Source organism: Mustela nivalis (assembly GCF_964662115.1).
Source record: "Mustela nivalis genome assembly, chromosome: 4".
Classification (NCBI taxonomy): Eukaryota; Metazoa; Chordata; class Mammalia; order Carnivora; family Mustelidae; genus Mustela; species Mustela nivalis.
In genome coordinates, this window is record NC_139023.1 from 134,355,184 (window position 1) to 134,371,332 (window position 16,149).

Consider the following 16,149-nt stretch of genomic DNA (forward strand, 5'->3'; position numbering starts at 1 on the left):
CAATTTTTTTTTAAAGATTTTATTTATTTATTTGACAGATAAAGATCACAAGTAGGCAGAGAGGCAGAGAGAGAGAGAAGAGGAAGCAGGCTCGCTGCAGAGCAGACAGCCCGATGTGGGGCTTGATCCCAGAAACCTGGGATCATGTCCTGAGCCGAAGTCAGTAGCTTAACCCACTGAGCCACCCAGGCGCCCATAGTTCTTCAATTTTAATAGTGTCTGTATTTTCTGACTTATGAAATGTTTCCAATCTTCAATTATAACTTAAAAGTTTATTGCCTACCTAGCTCAATTACAAACTTTGTATTTTAGTTTTGAAAGTAGATTCAGTGAACTTCTGTGAGGAATGAATAGAGAGAAAGTTACTTCGAAAATAACTGTTAGAAACTTTTTTTGGTGTGTTATTTATTCAATATAAAATTGCATTTACTAAAAATTTATTTAATAATAATATTCTAGCCCTGCTATGAAGAAAACTTACAAAGAAGCAACTCTTTTAGGAAAGCATTCATTAATGGTGTTAAAAAAAAAAACACTATTTCTTCTGTTATTCATTAGTTCCTCCTGCAATTCACTACTAGGAAGGTAAAAAAATGGCTACTTTTCAGGAGGATCCCATTTTCTGCAAATTTTAGAGTGAATAGAAAAGAAGTAAAGAAAGAAAGGAAGTGAGGGAAAGGAGGGAGGGCAGGCAGGAGGGAGGAAAGAAGAAAGGAAAAAGGAAGGAAGGAAGGAGAGAAGGCAGGAAGTGAAGGACAATAAGAGAAGAAGCTTATGCTGGAAAATTTTTGGAGAATTCTGGGTCATTTATCTACCCTGAAATTTAACAATGTCTGACTTTATCAGAAAGATCTGAGATGAAAGGAAACTGTCATTTCTTATTCAATTCCATATATTTTTTTGAACAAAAGGCAACTGTTTCTTTTTATTTAATTCCACAGAGTTTTTGTGTGATCCACCAGTAAAAAGGAGTGACAAAAACAAAGGCTTGCAAACTAGTGGGAGCAGGAGAAACAAAATGGAAGTGAACAATAAAAAGAGGATCAATTAGGAGTAGGAGTTGGCAGTGTTAGCTGGGGTCTGGAAGATGATGAACACAACACCTATAAGATGGACAGGGATAATAATTGGGCCTCTAGAAACAATTTATGAAAACCAAATATACAGTCTTAAGATAGAATGTGGATCTAAATACCCAGAAACATCCCCCTTTGTAGATTTATAACAAAAATTAATATGAATGGAGTTAATGTTCTAATGGAGTGGTGGACCCAAGAGTCATATCAGTGCTAGCAAAGTGGCAGAATTCATATAGCATCAAAGTTGTCCTGTTAAAGCTCCAGTGTCTAAGGATGTCTAAAGAAAACATGAAACTCTCTCAGCCACCTGAAGGACAGTGTTACAATAATTAATCAAAAAGAGAAACCACACCCCTTGTTTGATTTAAGCATTTTCCACAGTAGTACGTTTTCTAAATATATCTTGTAGACCTCAATGTGGAAAGGAAGATCTCATTCAAAGGTAATTTATCTTAACATACTGCAAATGACACTAATTTTTTGCCCATTTGATATGTCTAGGTTTTGCAACAACAATAGAAAAAGTAAGCAATAAGAGTAAGACCAATATAATTATATTGCATGTTAGAAGGTGAGAAATTTCATGCAAAAAAAAATAAGTAAAGTAAAATAAATAAGGAGAGAGGCAGGAAGGGAAAACTACTTAGTGGGACACTTACTAATTGTGAAGCTGAAATATAAACAAAGATCTCAAATTGGTGAAGGCATTGGTCACAGACACTGGGGAAGAGTAGCCCAGGTAGAGGGAAGACACTGTAATGACCCAACAAGGGAATTGTAAATGGTGAGTTTGACAAAGAACAAGGTGGCAAATGTGACCTTGCAGAACAGAGTGAGTGACTTCTGGGAGGGAAAATGCAGGGGTTTTGGCCAAAATGTGAAAATAACTCAGATTTCTCTGTTAGTTTAAGAAGTGTGTTTTGTGTTTGTGTATGGATATGTGTGTATATAGTTATTTATTTAGTTATTTAAGGTAAAATCTAGATACAGATTAAGGCACAGATCTTCAGTGTAGAATTTTCAGTGTAGGGTTTTGTTGTTGTTTTGCATTTATTTTATGCAGAATTTATTCCTGGGCCATACATTTTTGTTTTTTCAGTTTCTTCTGGAACATCTTTTTCTTCTGTGCAACCTCTTCTGGCTTAGGAATAGTCTGCTCTTTTTCAGTAAGAATCATCTCTCTGTGGCAGAGAGAGCTCCTCTCTGGGTAAATCGGACTAGAAGCCTGGCAAATTTTACACTGCATCTTTGGGGCTTTGTTCACCTGGATGTGCTCCATGATTAGAGAATTGACATCTAAACCCTTGAGTCCAGCACAACTCTGCATTTTCAAGCATGTGCAGTAAAAATTCAGCATTCTTCCAGGGCCACTGACCCTGTGTCCAGACCCACTGTTTGTCCCAGGACCACCTTCCAACTCTACCATTGTAGTGACAGAATGGCACAGTGCCTCTGCAAAGTGACGTCTTTCAGAAACTTGGCTACTTGGATATGCATACCCCTGAAGGCCTGGGCAGTGTTCTTTCCTTTTCTTTTTCTTTTAATTAATTAACTAATTAATTAATTTACTTGACACAGAGAGAGAGAGAGAGAGAGAGCACAAGTAAGGGAAGCAGCAGAGGAGAGGGAGAAACAGGTTCCCTGTTGAGCATGGAGCCCATGTGGTACTTAATCCCAGGACCCTTAATCCCAGTTATCAGAATTATGACCTGAGCTGAAGGCAGATGCTCAACAGACTGAGCTGCCCAGGTGCCCCGTTGGCAGTTTCAAGTGTCTTTCTAGAGTGAACATGAAGATTTTAACCACTTGATTTGTGTGATTTTGTAGGGTTTCTGGGGTGAACTGAAGAGAAAACCATTTTCAGAGATCATGTCAGTCCACTAATGGCAAGAGACAAAATGATGAAGTTTGACAAATATATAAATTGATATAACAAATACCAAAATCAAAACCCAGAAGAGCATTTCTACCATATCAGGTAGTTCCTTAGTGCTTCTAACAACTCCTGCTCCTTACAGGAATCCAGTGTTCTGATTTCCATCACATAATATAATTTTATTTGTTTTTACACTTCATATAAAAGAAATCACACAGAATGTACTTATATACTCTAATGTTTCTTAAATAAATATTAATAAATGGTAAATATTCAATTAGACAATTTTATTGCTTATAATTTTCAGCTATTATGAATATAGTTGCTAAAAATATTCTTGTGCAAGTCTTTTTATAGACATGCAGATATATTGTGTTTTTAATTAACTTTTAAAATTTAATTCTAGTATAATTAACATATATTGTTAGTTTGTTAGTTTTAAATATACAGGTAGTGAGGACATATCTTGTTTTATCACAGCTCACTTTATTCACTTCCCAGAATGTTTTTTTAACAAATTATAAGATTGTGGTAACTCTATGTAGAACAAGTTCATCAGTGTCATTTTTCAACAGCATTGACTCACTTTATGTCTGTGTCACCTTTTAGTAATTCTTCTAATATTTTACACTTTTACATTATTATTATATGTGTTATGGTGATTTGTGATCAATTTTCTTGGATGTTACTATGGTAATTGTTATTTACAATACCTTGAACAGTGTCTGGATATGACAACAAAATTCATCAATCAATGTTATATATGTTCTCTACTCCACTAACTGAACAGTCTCCTGTCTCTTTCCCACTCCTTGGGTTTTCCTATTCCCTAAGACATAATAATATTGAAATTAGGCCACTTAAGAACCTTACAATAGCCTCTACATGTTCAAGTGAAAGAAAGAGCCACACATCTCTCTCACTTTAAATGAAAGGCTAAAAATGATTCAGCTTAGGGAGAAAGGCATGTCAAATTTAGGCCTCTTGTGCCAGTTATCCAAAAGGTAACTTCAAAGAAAAAGTTCTCGAAGGAAGTTAAAAGTGCTATGCCACAGAACACAGGAATGATGAGAAAATGAAAGTCTTATTGCTGATATGGAGAAATTTTAAGTGGTCTGGATAAAACATCAAAGCAGCCACAACATTCCCTTAAGTCAAAGCCTGACCCAGGGAAAGGACCTAAATTTCTTTAAGTCTCTGAAGGCTGAGAAAGGTGAGGAAGCTGCAGCAGAAAAGCTGGAAGCTGGGAGAGGTTGGGTTATGAGGTTTAAGGAAAGGAGACGTCTGCATAACTGGGGCAAGGGGAAGCAGCAGGTGCTGATGTATATATAATATATACAAAAATATTATATATATATATTTCAGATATATTACAGCCAATAGTTTACTATAGCATGAGGCTATCTTTTTATTCACTTTACTGTTTCTTTTGAAGAGCAAACATTTTTAATTTTGTTGAAGTCCAATCAATGTCTCTTTTGTGTTTAGTGCTTTTTTGTAACCTGAGAAATCTGCTCAGTTCAAAACTGAGAATTTTGTTCTATGCTTTTCTAAAGGTTTATAGATTTATCATTTACATTTAGGTCAATAATCCATTTTAGTAAATTTTTTAAAATAAAAAAATTATTTTAATTTTTCAGTGTTCCAAGATTCATTATTTATGCACCACACCCAGTGCTCCATGCAATACATGCCCTCCTTAATACCCACCGTCAGGCTCAACCATCCCCCCACACTCCTCCCTTCCAAAACCCTCAACTTGTTTCTCAGAGTCAACAGTCTCTCATGGTTTGTCTCCCCTCTGATAAATTTTAATACAGTGTGAATCAAGGATTGGGTTTTTGTTTTTGTTTCTGTTTTGTTTGTTTGTCTTTGTTATTTCCTATAGAGATATCCAGTTCTTTTTTTTTTTTTCCCAAAAGTTTTTATCCCAATCTGATGATGCCATCAGCTTTATAAAACAGTTGGCCAAACTTTGGCTAGTCTATTTCTGGATTTTCAATTGTGTTCTATTGATATTTATCCTTTTACTAAAACAAAGCATATTGTTCTGGATTAGGAATTTAGAGTAAGTCCACCAACTTCACTGATCATTTTCAAGATCCTTTTGGCTACTCTAGGCCTTTTGTATTTCCATCTGCATTTTAGAATTACTGCCACTGTTTATTGAGCATTTTGTGCCGAGACTTTTTAGTGATTTTAATGAATCTACAGATCAATTTTGGGAAATTTTACATCTTAAGAGTATTCAGCCTGTCAATCCATTATCAAACTCAGAATTACAGAAAACATTCTCTGATTATAAAGAACATGTGCAAAAGAACTCAGAGCTAAGAACTTACTGTTAAAGCTACATATGCCTTGGAATAGACTTTGGGTTCTTGCCAAGATAGAGTACTAGACTTTCTTTTCTGACAAAAGCAATTATAAGAATGGAAAAATCATATGAGATAACCATTTTGGTCTTAAAAAATAGGCAGTGCAGTATTGTAATCTTTGTGAAAAGTAAAAACTAAGAAGTGGATCCCATGATTGCCCTGGTTTCCTACTTGGGGTGACTTTCTTGTCATACCACAGGGAGACATAGCCCAGGTGGAATAGATGTCTCACTAAGGAAGTGCGGATAATCCATTCTGAGTTGTGAAGACAACTAAAATTTATAGAGCAATTTATCAGAGAAAATGAGTCTGGGAGGAAGTTGGGAAAAGGGGACAGAAATCTTCATGAGAGTCACCTAGGGACTTTGGAAAATTTGAAAGGCTGAGATGATAGAGTACCTTTAATGCTGGAAATATTGAACTTCTGGTCCAGCCAGAAGGGAGACATCTTACTCTGTAGCTCAAGTATTGAGTGGAAGTCCATGTAAATAAAATCTGTCTAAAAATAAGGCTAAAGCCTTGGAATAAGAGTCATGCTCTTAATAAACAAACAAACAAACAAACAAATAAATAAATAAATAAAGATTTAAAAAAGAGTCATGCTCTAACTGGTAAAATAAAAAAATGATAAAAACCAAAGTTAAAGAGGAAGTTCTTTAAAAATACAGTTAGGGGTACCTGGGTGGCTGAGTGAGTGAAGCCTCTGCCTTCAGCTCAGGTCATGGTTCCAGGGTCCTGGGATAGAGTCCCACATTGGGCTCTCTACTCAGCGGGGAGCCTGCTTCCCTCTCTCTCTGCCTGCCTTTCTGCCTACTTGTGGTTTCTCTCTGTCAAATAAATAAATAAAATCTTTAAAAAAAATAAAAATCCAGTTAAAATGATAATTTTTATCTAGAAAACAATATAAATGATGATTCTTATCAGAAATACTGGATGTTCAAAAAATATGGATTTTTTTGAATGTCAGAAGAAAAAAATCTGTTGAGACAGAATTCCATATTCAGTGAAAAAAGTCTATGAATAATGAAAGTAAAACAAAGAAAATTTCAGATAAATGTAAGCTGAGTGAATCATCAGCAAGATATGTACAATAGAGAGCATAATATAGAAGGTTCTTCAGGCTGATGGGAAATGGCATCACATATTAGTCTGAATACAGCGGAAAAAATGAAGACTATTGGAAACGGTAAATATATAAATCTACTAGAATAAGTATGTCAACATTAAAACACATAGTCAATATTAAAAAAATAATTTCTATGCACTAATACATACACGTATTGTTTTTTTATACTGGAAACTTCAAAACACTGCTGATAGAAACCAAATGAGACCTATAGAATTGTATACATATCCCATGTTCATAATCTGGAAAACTCAGTTTTGTTAAGGAATCTTTTCTCCCTGTATTGATCTATAGATTCAGTACAATCCCAGTTAAATTATAACAGAACGTTTTGGGGAGCAATAATAGACAAAGTTATTCTAAAATATATGTTGATAGCAAATTAGCCAGAATACCTGGAATTATTTTGAGAGTGGAAAAAGCTGGAAGAGTCACACCATCTGATTTCAAAACTTACTATCAAGTCTCAGTAATCAAAACAGTGTAATATTGGGTGGGAGGTTGGGGTACCAGGTGGTGGGTATTATAGAGGGCACGGATTGCATGGAGCACTGGGTGTGGTGCAAAAATAATGAATACTGTTATGCTGAAAATAAATAAAAAATAAATTAAAGAAAAGACTGTAATATTGGCAAAATAACTATGTAAATATTACTAAAATGAATAGAGTCCAGAAACAAGTTACAAGGGGTCATAAAGAAATATGAGTTAAAGGGAATGGTCTATATCTCAATTGTGGAAGTGGTTCCAGTACTGAATGTATTTGTCAAATTCATAGAACTGTATATCTAAAAAGAGTGAATTTTACCCACTATAAATTTTATCTCATCAATATAATTTTAAAAAATATACTGTTATGTTTGAGATCTTTTTGTTCCTACTGACATTATTCTCCTAACCTATAAAACAACCTGAAATTAACCTGAAGTTAACCTGAAATTAACTCTAAATCCTCACAAATGGTAAAAATTTCAAACTAAAGAACAAATTTCTTTTCAATATTGTTATTGATGTTGAGTCAGTATTAATGCTGAATTGATTGATTTAAATACAAAATTTGAAAATCAAAAAACCAACTTTTTTCTAAATAATTATAACAAAAGACTTAATTAGAAAAACACAGGTAAGTAGTTATAAGAATAACATAACTTCAGTTAGCAGCATTTAGTTATTGTAATAATAATTTTGAGACATTACATTTTCATCACACACTGAGATTGAAAAGATTGCATGTATTTATGGAAAGATTACAGGCTATATGAATAAAAAGTCTCAAGTCTATTTGGTTCATACCATTGTTATCAGCATATTACACATACTGTTTGAATAGTTTCATGTTATTTTTTTCAAAACAGTTTATCCTTAAGGAAAAGAATACAGATGAACATTGTAGATGCATATTCTTTTCCTAAGTAAAAACATTTATTCATCTTTCCATATTTGGCATTGAAAAATACCTTAGATTTATTCTAAAGTGAAGCTCTCTTCAAAATGAAGCACTTCTAAAATTCTCATCTCTCGGGACGCCTGGGTGGCTCAGTTGGTTAAAATTCTCATCTCTCATTTTCTTAGTTTTTTCAACTAGCCTTGGGTTATTTAATATTTAATTATATGAATACAAACTTATGACAAATTTAGGGGTGATTATTCTTCAGGTGTAAAAGTCAATTTGTCTTTCTTATTCTAAACTATTATCTTTTGGTGAAAGAAGCATGTGCCATTTTCCCATATATTTTGTGTGTTCCTTCTTATCTATGTAATTTACAGTTTAAAACTCAATGGATATTATATAATTAAATATAAACTTTGTAGCTAATATTGTATCTCTCATTAGAACTGAAAAGGGATATTGGAAGATTTTTTTTTCATAACATAAAAACATTTCTTACTTTAGAAAGTAGTCTATTTAGTTGTAAAATTTAAAAGATTTTCCCCAAAGAAAACCATTGCATGTTCTTCAGTTATAACGAGGGAGACAGCAGAAGTTTCAAAGACGTTTATCATGGCAAATAATGTTTATTACAAATTAACATATTCACCTTATATATTGCTTTTTGGCAGTGTACTGATATAAATTTTATAGGGCACAAATTAAATAACTGTATCATGAATGTAGCTATGTTCTTTATTGATGTACCCCACTTCATTAATATTTGATTAAGAGTTAGAGAAATGATAGTAGGGAGGAGACAAATGTGTGTGTGTGTGTGTGTGTGTGTGTGTGTGTGTGTGTGAGGATATTGTGCCACATTCTTCTGAATAATTTTTTGAGATGAGCAGTGTTCTAAAATGTATTTTTTGGGGATGCCTGAGTGGCAAAATGCTATGTACTCTGCTTGGAGAGGACAGAATGGCTTGAGAACTATGATAGAAGCTAGATAGAAGGTAAAAGATTCAAGGTGAAAGGGATAACTAAGCCAAATATAGTTTGGAGAATTGATAAGCTACATTTTTGGTTTTGCTTGCCATAATAAGGGGATAGTGTATTGCATAAAACTTGATTATATTAACACTGGAGTCAGACTGATCTGGGCTCACATTTTAGAACTATTTATAAGCTATATTCACTAGGGCAGTGTGCATCCCTACATCTGAATTTTCTTATTTGTAAAACAGAAATACAAATGGTAGCTGCAACAAATTTTCAAATTTTGTTTTTTTTTATTTCATAATACTATTCAGTTCTCTTTTTTATTGAATCAATGTGGTTATATCTTTATTTTATCAGTATTTAGAAAAACTATCCTCTGCTTTTTAAATCTTCTTTATCCCATATTTCCTATTTTTTGCCTATTTCCATGTGTATCATAATTACTCCCTCCATTAAATTTTCCCAAGTTTATTCTGGTTCTCTTTTCCTACCATCTTAAGTATTATACTCAGTTTTCTATATTTTTTAATATAAGCATGAAAGATTGTATAATTTTTCTAAATATTTTTAGCGGATCCCTAAATTATCACATGTAGTATTTTACTTGCTTACTCTTGAGCATTTTATTTAATTTTATTTTATATTTTTTAAGCATTTTAAGTTTCTACTTCAATTTCACTTATGCCCTGTCAGTTATTTTCAGCTGATAAATTCACAAACACAGATTATTTTAAGTTATATGTGACATTATGTTTCTAACTTAATTATAAGCTGGTCATAGAACACTGTCTATTTAATGTCAAATATTTGTTGTGATTTAATTATGGCCTAGAGAAATGGTTCTTCACAGTTAACTTTTTTTTTTTAAGATTTTATTTATTTATCAGAGAGAGAGAGGGAGAGAGAGTGAGCACAGGCAGACAGAATGGCAGGCAGAGGCAGAGGGAGAAGCAGGCTCCCTGCCGAGCAAGGAGCCCGATGTGGGACTCGATCCCGGGACGCTGGGATCATGACCTGAGCCGAAGGCAGCTGCTTAACCAACTGAGCCACCCAGGCGTCCCCACAGTTAACTTTGTTAAGATAAAGATTCTGATTCATAGATCTAGAGATGAGTCTGAGAATGTACATTTAGGCACAGATATGTTAGTACACAAAGTTACTAAAAAATATATATCCAATAACGGGAAGAAGTACTTTCAATCATTAGTAGTATAGAATTAAAACCTGTATATCAAATTGGCCTAAGGAATCAAGATAACTCTCCCATGCTAATGAATATACCCTCTCAAAAGAACCCAACTCCATATTTTCCAGATAGTTTTATTTGTGAATATAAGACAATGAGCAGATTATCTTGAATTGGATGACTTGACTAAGTATATTTCTTTTAACATACTTGTGTTCTGGGAGTCAGATCTGAGAGGACAAGACAGAAAGGAAAAAATCTGTTCCCCAAAACAGAGAGTTTTATACTTAAAAGTTTTGAAGAAAACATCTTTATAATACTTTCATACAGGAAATATTCCTATTCTCATAATCATGTTCATTAGGGGAAAAAAACAAAACAAAACAAATGATACATGTTTACTGGTTCCTGATGAAAGGACTAATTACATAAACTAATATTCCCTTCTGATAGCCAGGGGTACCAAAGAAAAAAGCTGACAAACCTCAAAAAAATCCAGCATGAACTCTCAGGTAATTGGTGGGTTGGCCAAAGATAATTGGGTCACAAGGAATGGGAGAAATTTTGGCACAAAGCAAAAGAGGGGAATTTTTTACAAATGGAAAATGCTTTGGAATAGAAGATTTTCATGAAAGTTCTTTTCCTCCTGTCCACATTGCCTTGGGAAAATCATTGTCTGCAAAATCATCTGGGCAAAGGAGTTAAGTAGCATCCGCACCCTGGAGTGGATGGCATACGGGATGCTGTATCAAGAGGACTGAGAGGAAAGGAGGCAAACACATATGGGCTATAGGGAAATCAACAGATTGACTAAGTGTTCATGCCCCCACGGTGGGTTTGAAAACAGGGCAGGGCCAAATCTATCTTTTAATATCAGCGTGCTTCTGGGTTCCTTCTTACCCGACACTTGAAGGAAGGATTGGATCTGGGCTTTGGCCTCTCCCTGGAAATAGACACAACTAACATCAAACACTCATAGAGAAAGCAAAGAATCATCTGAGAAACTGCAGCTCCCCATCAGTTAAAAAAAAAAATGAACAACAACAAAAAAAAAGCTGATTAACTGGTACTAGATAAAACAAAACTAAATTATATCTGCATTTATTTTAATTCTAAAAGGAAAGGTTTTTTTCCTCCAAATTCCTCCACTAATTCACCATTATCTCCTCCCAAATCTTACAAAGATCTCATCCACGATTTTACGTTTTCTTTTCTAGATTTTACTGTATTTGTATATTAATTTGCTTTCCTATGGCTACAAACATCTTAAATCTCTTCTTCTGATAAAGCCCTCCCTACATTCCATATTTTTCTAGAGATACTAAAGTCTTACCTTTTCTCTTATCACTTAGATTTTTGAGAAAGATTTTCATTTACATGGATTTCTGTATTACTTCACTCTAAGCAATCTGACTTTTTTTTCCCCCAAAGTGGAATCATAACCCAAAAGCCATCCAGTTACCAAATCAAACAGAAAATGTACACAGCTCCTAATTTATTAAAAATACTCATGTATTGAACATGAGTATTTTAATACTCATGTATTGAACATGAGTATTTTTAATAAACACTCATTTTTAATAAATTCATTTTTATAAATTAAAAATACTCATTTTAATAAATTTATTTTTAATAAATACTCATTGATGAGTATTTTTAAAGCTTTCTCATTTTTTGTTTCCAGGACAATTCTGCTTGAAGATTTTTTTCCTGACTACATTTTTTTTTTTAAATTCTGCTTGTAAAACATCCTTTAATGATGCTGGGTTTTGTTTTGTTTTTGTTTTTTAAGTCTCCATCCTTGGACTTTTATACTCTACAATATACTCTGCAAATTAAGTTCAGACATATCTCCTAGGTCTTCAGACTCAGATCTTACCTAAAACTGATGATATGGAAATCTTTGTTTCCAATTCAAATCTCTTTCCTCTTGCCTCAGATTAATATTTACACCTTTTCTCCCAGGCATCTTTCCCCAAATGTTTAATGCACATCTCAAATTCAACAAATCCATATACAAATGCATTATTTGTTTTAATCTCTCCTCTTCATTCAGTCACTCTAACCATTTTGAGTTTTTTCTGGGTTTCTTCATCTTTTCTACCCTTCTACATCAAACTGATTACCAGAACTTTTCATTTACATTTATTTAATATCCTGTAAATACTGTTCTTACTCCATATGTTCATTTTTTTTAACCTAAAAACTTCCATATTGTCTATCTCTAATCTGTCCCCATATTCTTATTCAAAATTTCTAGTCATTTAATCTTTTTAAAATAAAATTTAAAAAAAGATCGTGTCAGTCGGATTCTTAATTTCTTTCTTTCTTTTTTTTTTTTTAAAGATTTTATGTATTTATCTGACAGAGAGAGAGACACAGTGAGACAGGGAATACAAGCAGGGGGAGTGGGAGAGGGAGAAGCAGACTTCCTGCAGAGCAGGGAGCCCGATATGCGGATCCATCCCAGGACGCTGGGATCATGACCTGAGCCAAAGGCAGGGGCTTAACCCACTGAGCCACCCAGGTGCCCTAATTTCTTTTTTCTTTCTTTCTTTCTTTTCTTTTCTTTTTTAGAGAAAGAGAGCAAGAGCACACACTGGGGCTGGGGAGACCCAGGGTAAGAGAGAATTCCAAGCAGACTCCCTGCTGAGTGTGTAAAGTGACACAGGGTTTGATTTCATGACCCTGAGATGATGACCTGAGCCAAAATCAAGAGTTAGATGCTTAACTGATTGAGCACCTCAACATTCTTAAATTTTTTGATGGTTTAAGAAAAATCTGTTTAATCAGCACAAAACTGTTTGTGATCAGTCCTTTGCTTCTTCTGCCATATTTGGGAAGCAGAGTAGTGGAATACTCAGTAGTTTTCCATTTCTCAATTCAGGGACTATTCTCTAATATTTAAGTTTTATGATGGACTCTGAAGTAAATTCTAGGGTTCAGTGTACTGGATGGAGAATTCTGTCATTTTTATTATTTCATCATATTTTATTGGAAGCATATCTCCCACTTGGTTGCTCAGGCAGTAGGGAGAAATGAAACGTATTTGTCATAGTCTTACTTTTCATTTCAAATCCTTAAGTAGCTCTTTAGACCAATGGTCTAAACTGTAATGACTCAATTTTAGAAAGCTTTTATACTAATTTAAAGTAATTGGAATTGAAATGCTTTACATTTTTTAAATGAAAATAAATGATTAAACCACTTCATATAAAATAGTTTCAGCTATTGCTTTTGGAGTAAATCTAGCACATTCTCTTTGATATTTATAGCTTTTCTACAATTATATATTTTTATTTGTTTTTATTAACTTGAATCAATGTTCTTTTGACTATAGTTATTTTAAAATATAGTAATAATACATTCAAATATCAATAATTGTAATTTAAAACAAAAGTCATGATTTCCAATTATATATATCTGACATCTTCATGTTGTCTCTCTCAAACTGTACACCAGGTTTTCATGTGAGGGCTTTATAAACATGGCATATTGTATAAATATTTTTCTAAAGCATCAGTTTAACTCAAAAGGTTTTGGAAAAACCTTATAGAACATTTAAACAACTTTATTCTATTAGAATAAAACATTCAAATACATTTTAAAGGCCCACAGTGATTTTTCAAAAAAACATTTTACTTGAGTTGGGAATTTCAAACCCAAACATTAAGACCTGGGGTACATACTGACTTGCCTCTGATACTGAGCTTATTTCAAGTGAAAATATTTAAGAAAGACAATTTGTTATAAATAACTTCTTTTAGTCTTTGCTCAGGCATGTTGTTAAGTTGAATTTTATATTTTTGATAAAAAGGTATAAAGCAATAAGAAATAAGGGATAACTTTTTAAATATTTGATTCCAATTTCAGATCTGGTTTTGAATTTAGAGAAAAGGATCACATATATTAATTTGTAACATCCTATAAAAAGATAAGACTAGCTATCAAACTACTATGCCAGGAGAAAGGAAATTGAATTTTTGGTTTCTGAATCTCCATTCATATTTCTTATACCAGACAAGTTATAACTTTGTAATGTGTCTAATATAATATTCTGCTTGATGCATATATCCTCGTTACAACTTCTGTAAAATTTAATCTATTAGGTTTTACAGGTGTAATTTTGGTGATGGAGACTTCTAATTTTAACCACACTTGTCTAAATTTAATTAATAGAAAATTATTTTTCAAGTTAATTACAAGTGTACACACCATATGGTCACATTCATTCTTTGATTCCAATTTTATCCAGTTTTTCCTCAAAATTGACAAGCATCCCAACTGCACATTATAGTTACTCAAGAACTTTCAAAACAGTTGTAATTTCTTTCCTGGTCTTCTCTTTTCTTAACTAAATAGCACCAATTATATCAGTTTATTTAACATATAAAACATTTTGAATCTTTTTTTAATGATCAAGAACCTATTCTCCTATTTATGTGCTATAGATTGGCACTCTCTTAAATTATAATGCCTATAAATGATCATGATTATCAGAGTATGATCTTACCAGTATAAATTAGAGTTTACATAAGATTTTTCTCCTTCTATATCATATGTTAAAAAATATGACTACATCCTTGCTCCCAGTACAGAATAGTTACACTCTAATAGTCTTCTATATCCATTTTTATTTATTTTAATGGCCTTTTCCTCATCTATGATTCTTAAAATGTTCCATTTGTAAATTGGCTTAATGTAATTTAGACTGCCATAGTAGAGAATTACTTGACACAGTTCCAAGTTAAAGTGCTGGAAACAAAATGGAAGCTCTAGTAATTTTAAATTGCTTTGCCCTGAACCTGGCAATTAAAAATAATTGCCACATTTTCAATTTTTTAAAGGTTCTCAGTCTGGATCTGGCTGAGCTTCTGGTCTGTGAAAATAAAATGGCAAAAAAAAAAATACATTACTTCTAATTATTACAGTTGTCTAGTAATAAAAATTGCCTAGCTTGTATAAAACCAGGTTTCTAGTGCTGTTAGTTTAGTTTAACAGATTCTTCTAAATGCTTCAAAAGGTCTCCATTTAACTAATTTAGTTTTGACTAGAAATCAGAGGTGGTTTATTCGTTGCTCAAAATGTCCAAAAGAAATAGAATGCTTGTCAGCCATGTTGTGGAGGGATTTCAGCCCTGAGTTACAGGAAATACAGGAAGTCTCAGAGCCTTGGAAAATCATCTTCTTAAATAATTATTATCTCTCTGTGTAGGCCCATATCCTAATACAAAGTCTCCAGCAAAAAACCAGTTAATGTCCTTTAATGAACAAATTGGAGAAAACTCTCATTTTGAAGTCTTCAAGAAAAGTAAACAGAAAACAAATTATTTGAGCATAATCTTGTCCAGCTATTTTCTTCAGTCATGGAATTTTCCTTATGTATAAGATTTACTGGATACTCAGCTTATAGAACTTTTTCCTTTAAAACACAAACAGTTTGAATAGAAAAGGACCATGATAGCATACACTCTTCTATATAATCTTTAACAATAAGTACAAATTGTAAATATTCACCTGGTTAGTGAATGTGTATTTCCATTTCTTTTAAAATCTTCATCTGACAGGAAAAACTGGTTATGAACGTTCTCTATACTTTAATTTCACCCATATGGCTTGCAAGGCTTTTTCATGTGTTGCAGTTCTTTGTATCTGGATTTCCTTAAAAGAGTTTTGATAATACCATTCATGAAGTACCTACTGCCAATTCTTGCATTTTTGAAACTTAATATGTATGCAGAGGCTAGAAATAAGTGCCTGTAGCTGAAATGAAAGAACACAAAGTTCTAGAAATAAATGTTTGAAATGCAAAGTAGTCTGGCTCTTTAATCAAACATTTATTAAGTGCCAACATGGGTCCCGTACTCAGTGGGACATTAGATCAGAGTGCTTACAATAAGCTTCCGTGCCAGGAAATGTGTGTAACTTGGGTGTCATTGGTCCATTCACCTTGGTTTGAAATTAAAAAAAAAAAAATTCTGACTACCTTTTCATTCCAGTCAAACTTATGATTATTATTCTCTCCATATCTATTTTTGGAGCTGTAGGAAAGGTTGAAAAAGTATTATCTTAACTAATTTTTAAAGGGACAGAGGTCTCTTAAGAAATGAATAGGAATATTTTAACAGGTTTGA

General features: G+C 33.1%; 1 pseudogene across 1 annotated transcript; it reads left to right on the plus strand.

Annotated features, from left to right (window-relative positions):
- Window positions 1–1,087: 1,087 nt before the first annotated feature.
- Window positions 1,088–1,412, plus strand: LOC309863140 (ubiquitin-conjugating enzyme E2 variant 1 pseudogene; annotated as a pseudogene). The gene has a single exon. The product of its transcript is annotated as a ubiquitin-conjugating enzyme E2 variant 1 pseudogene (transcript).
- Window positions 1,413–16,149: the final 14,737 nt, after the last annotated feature.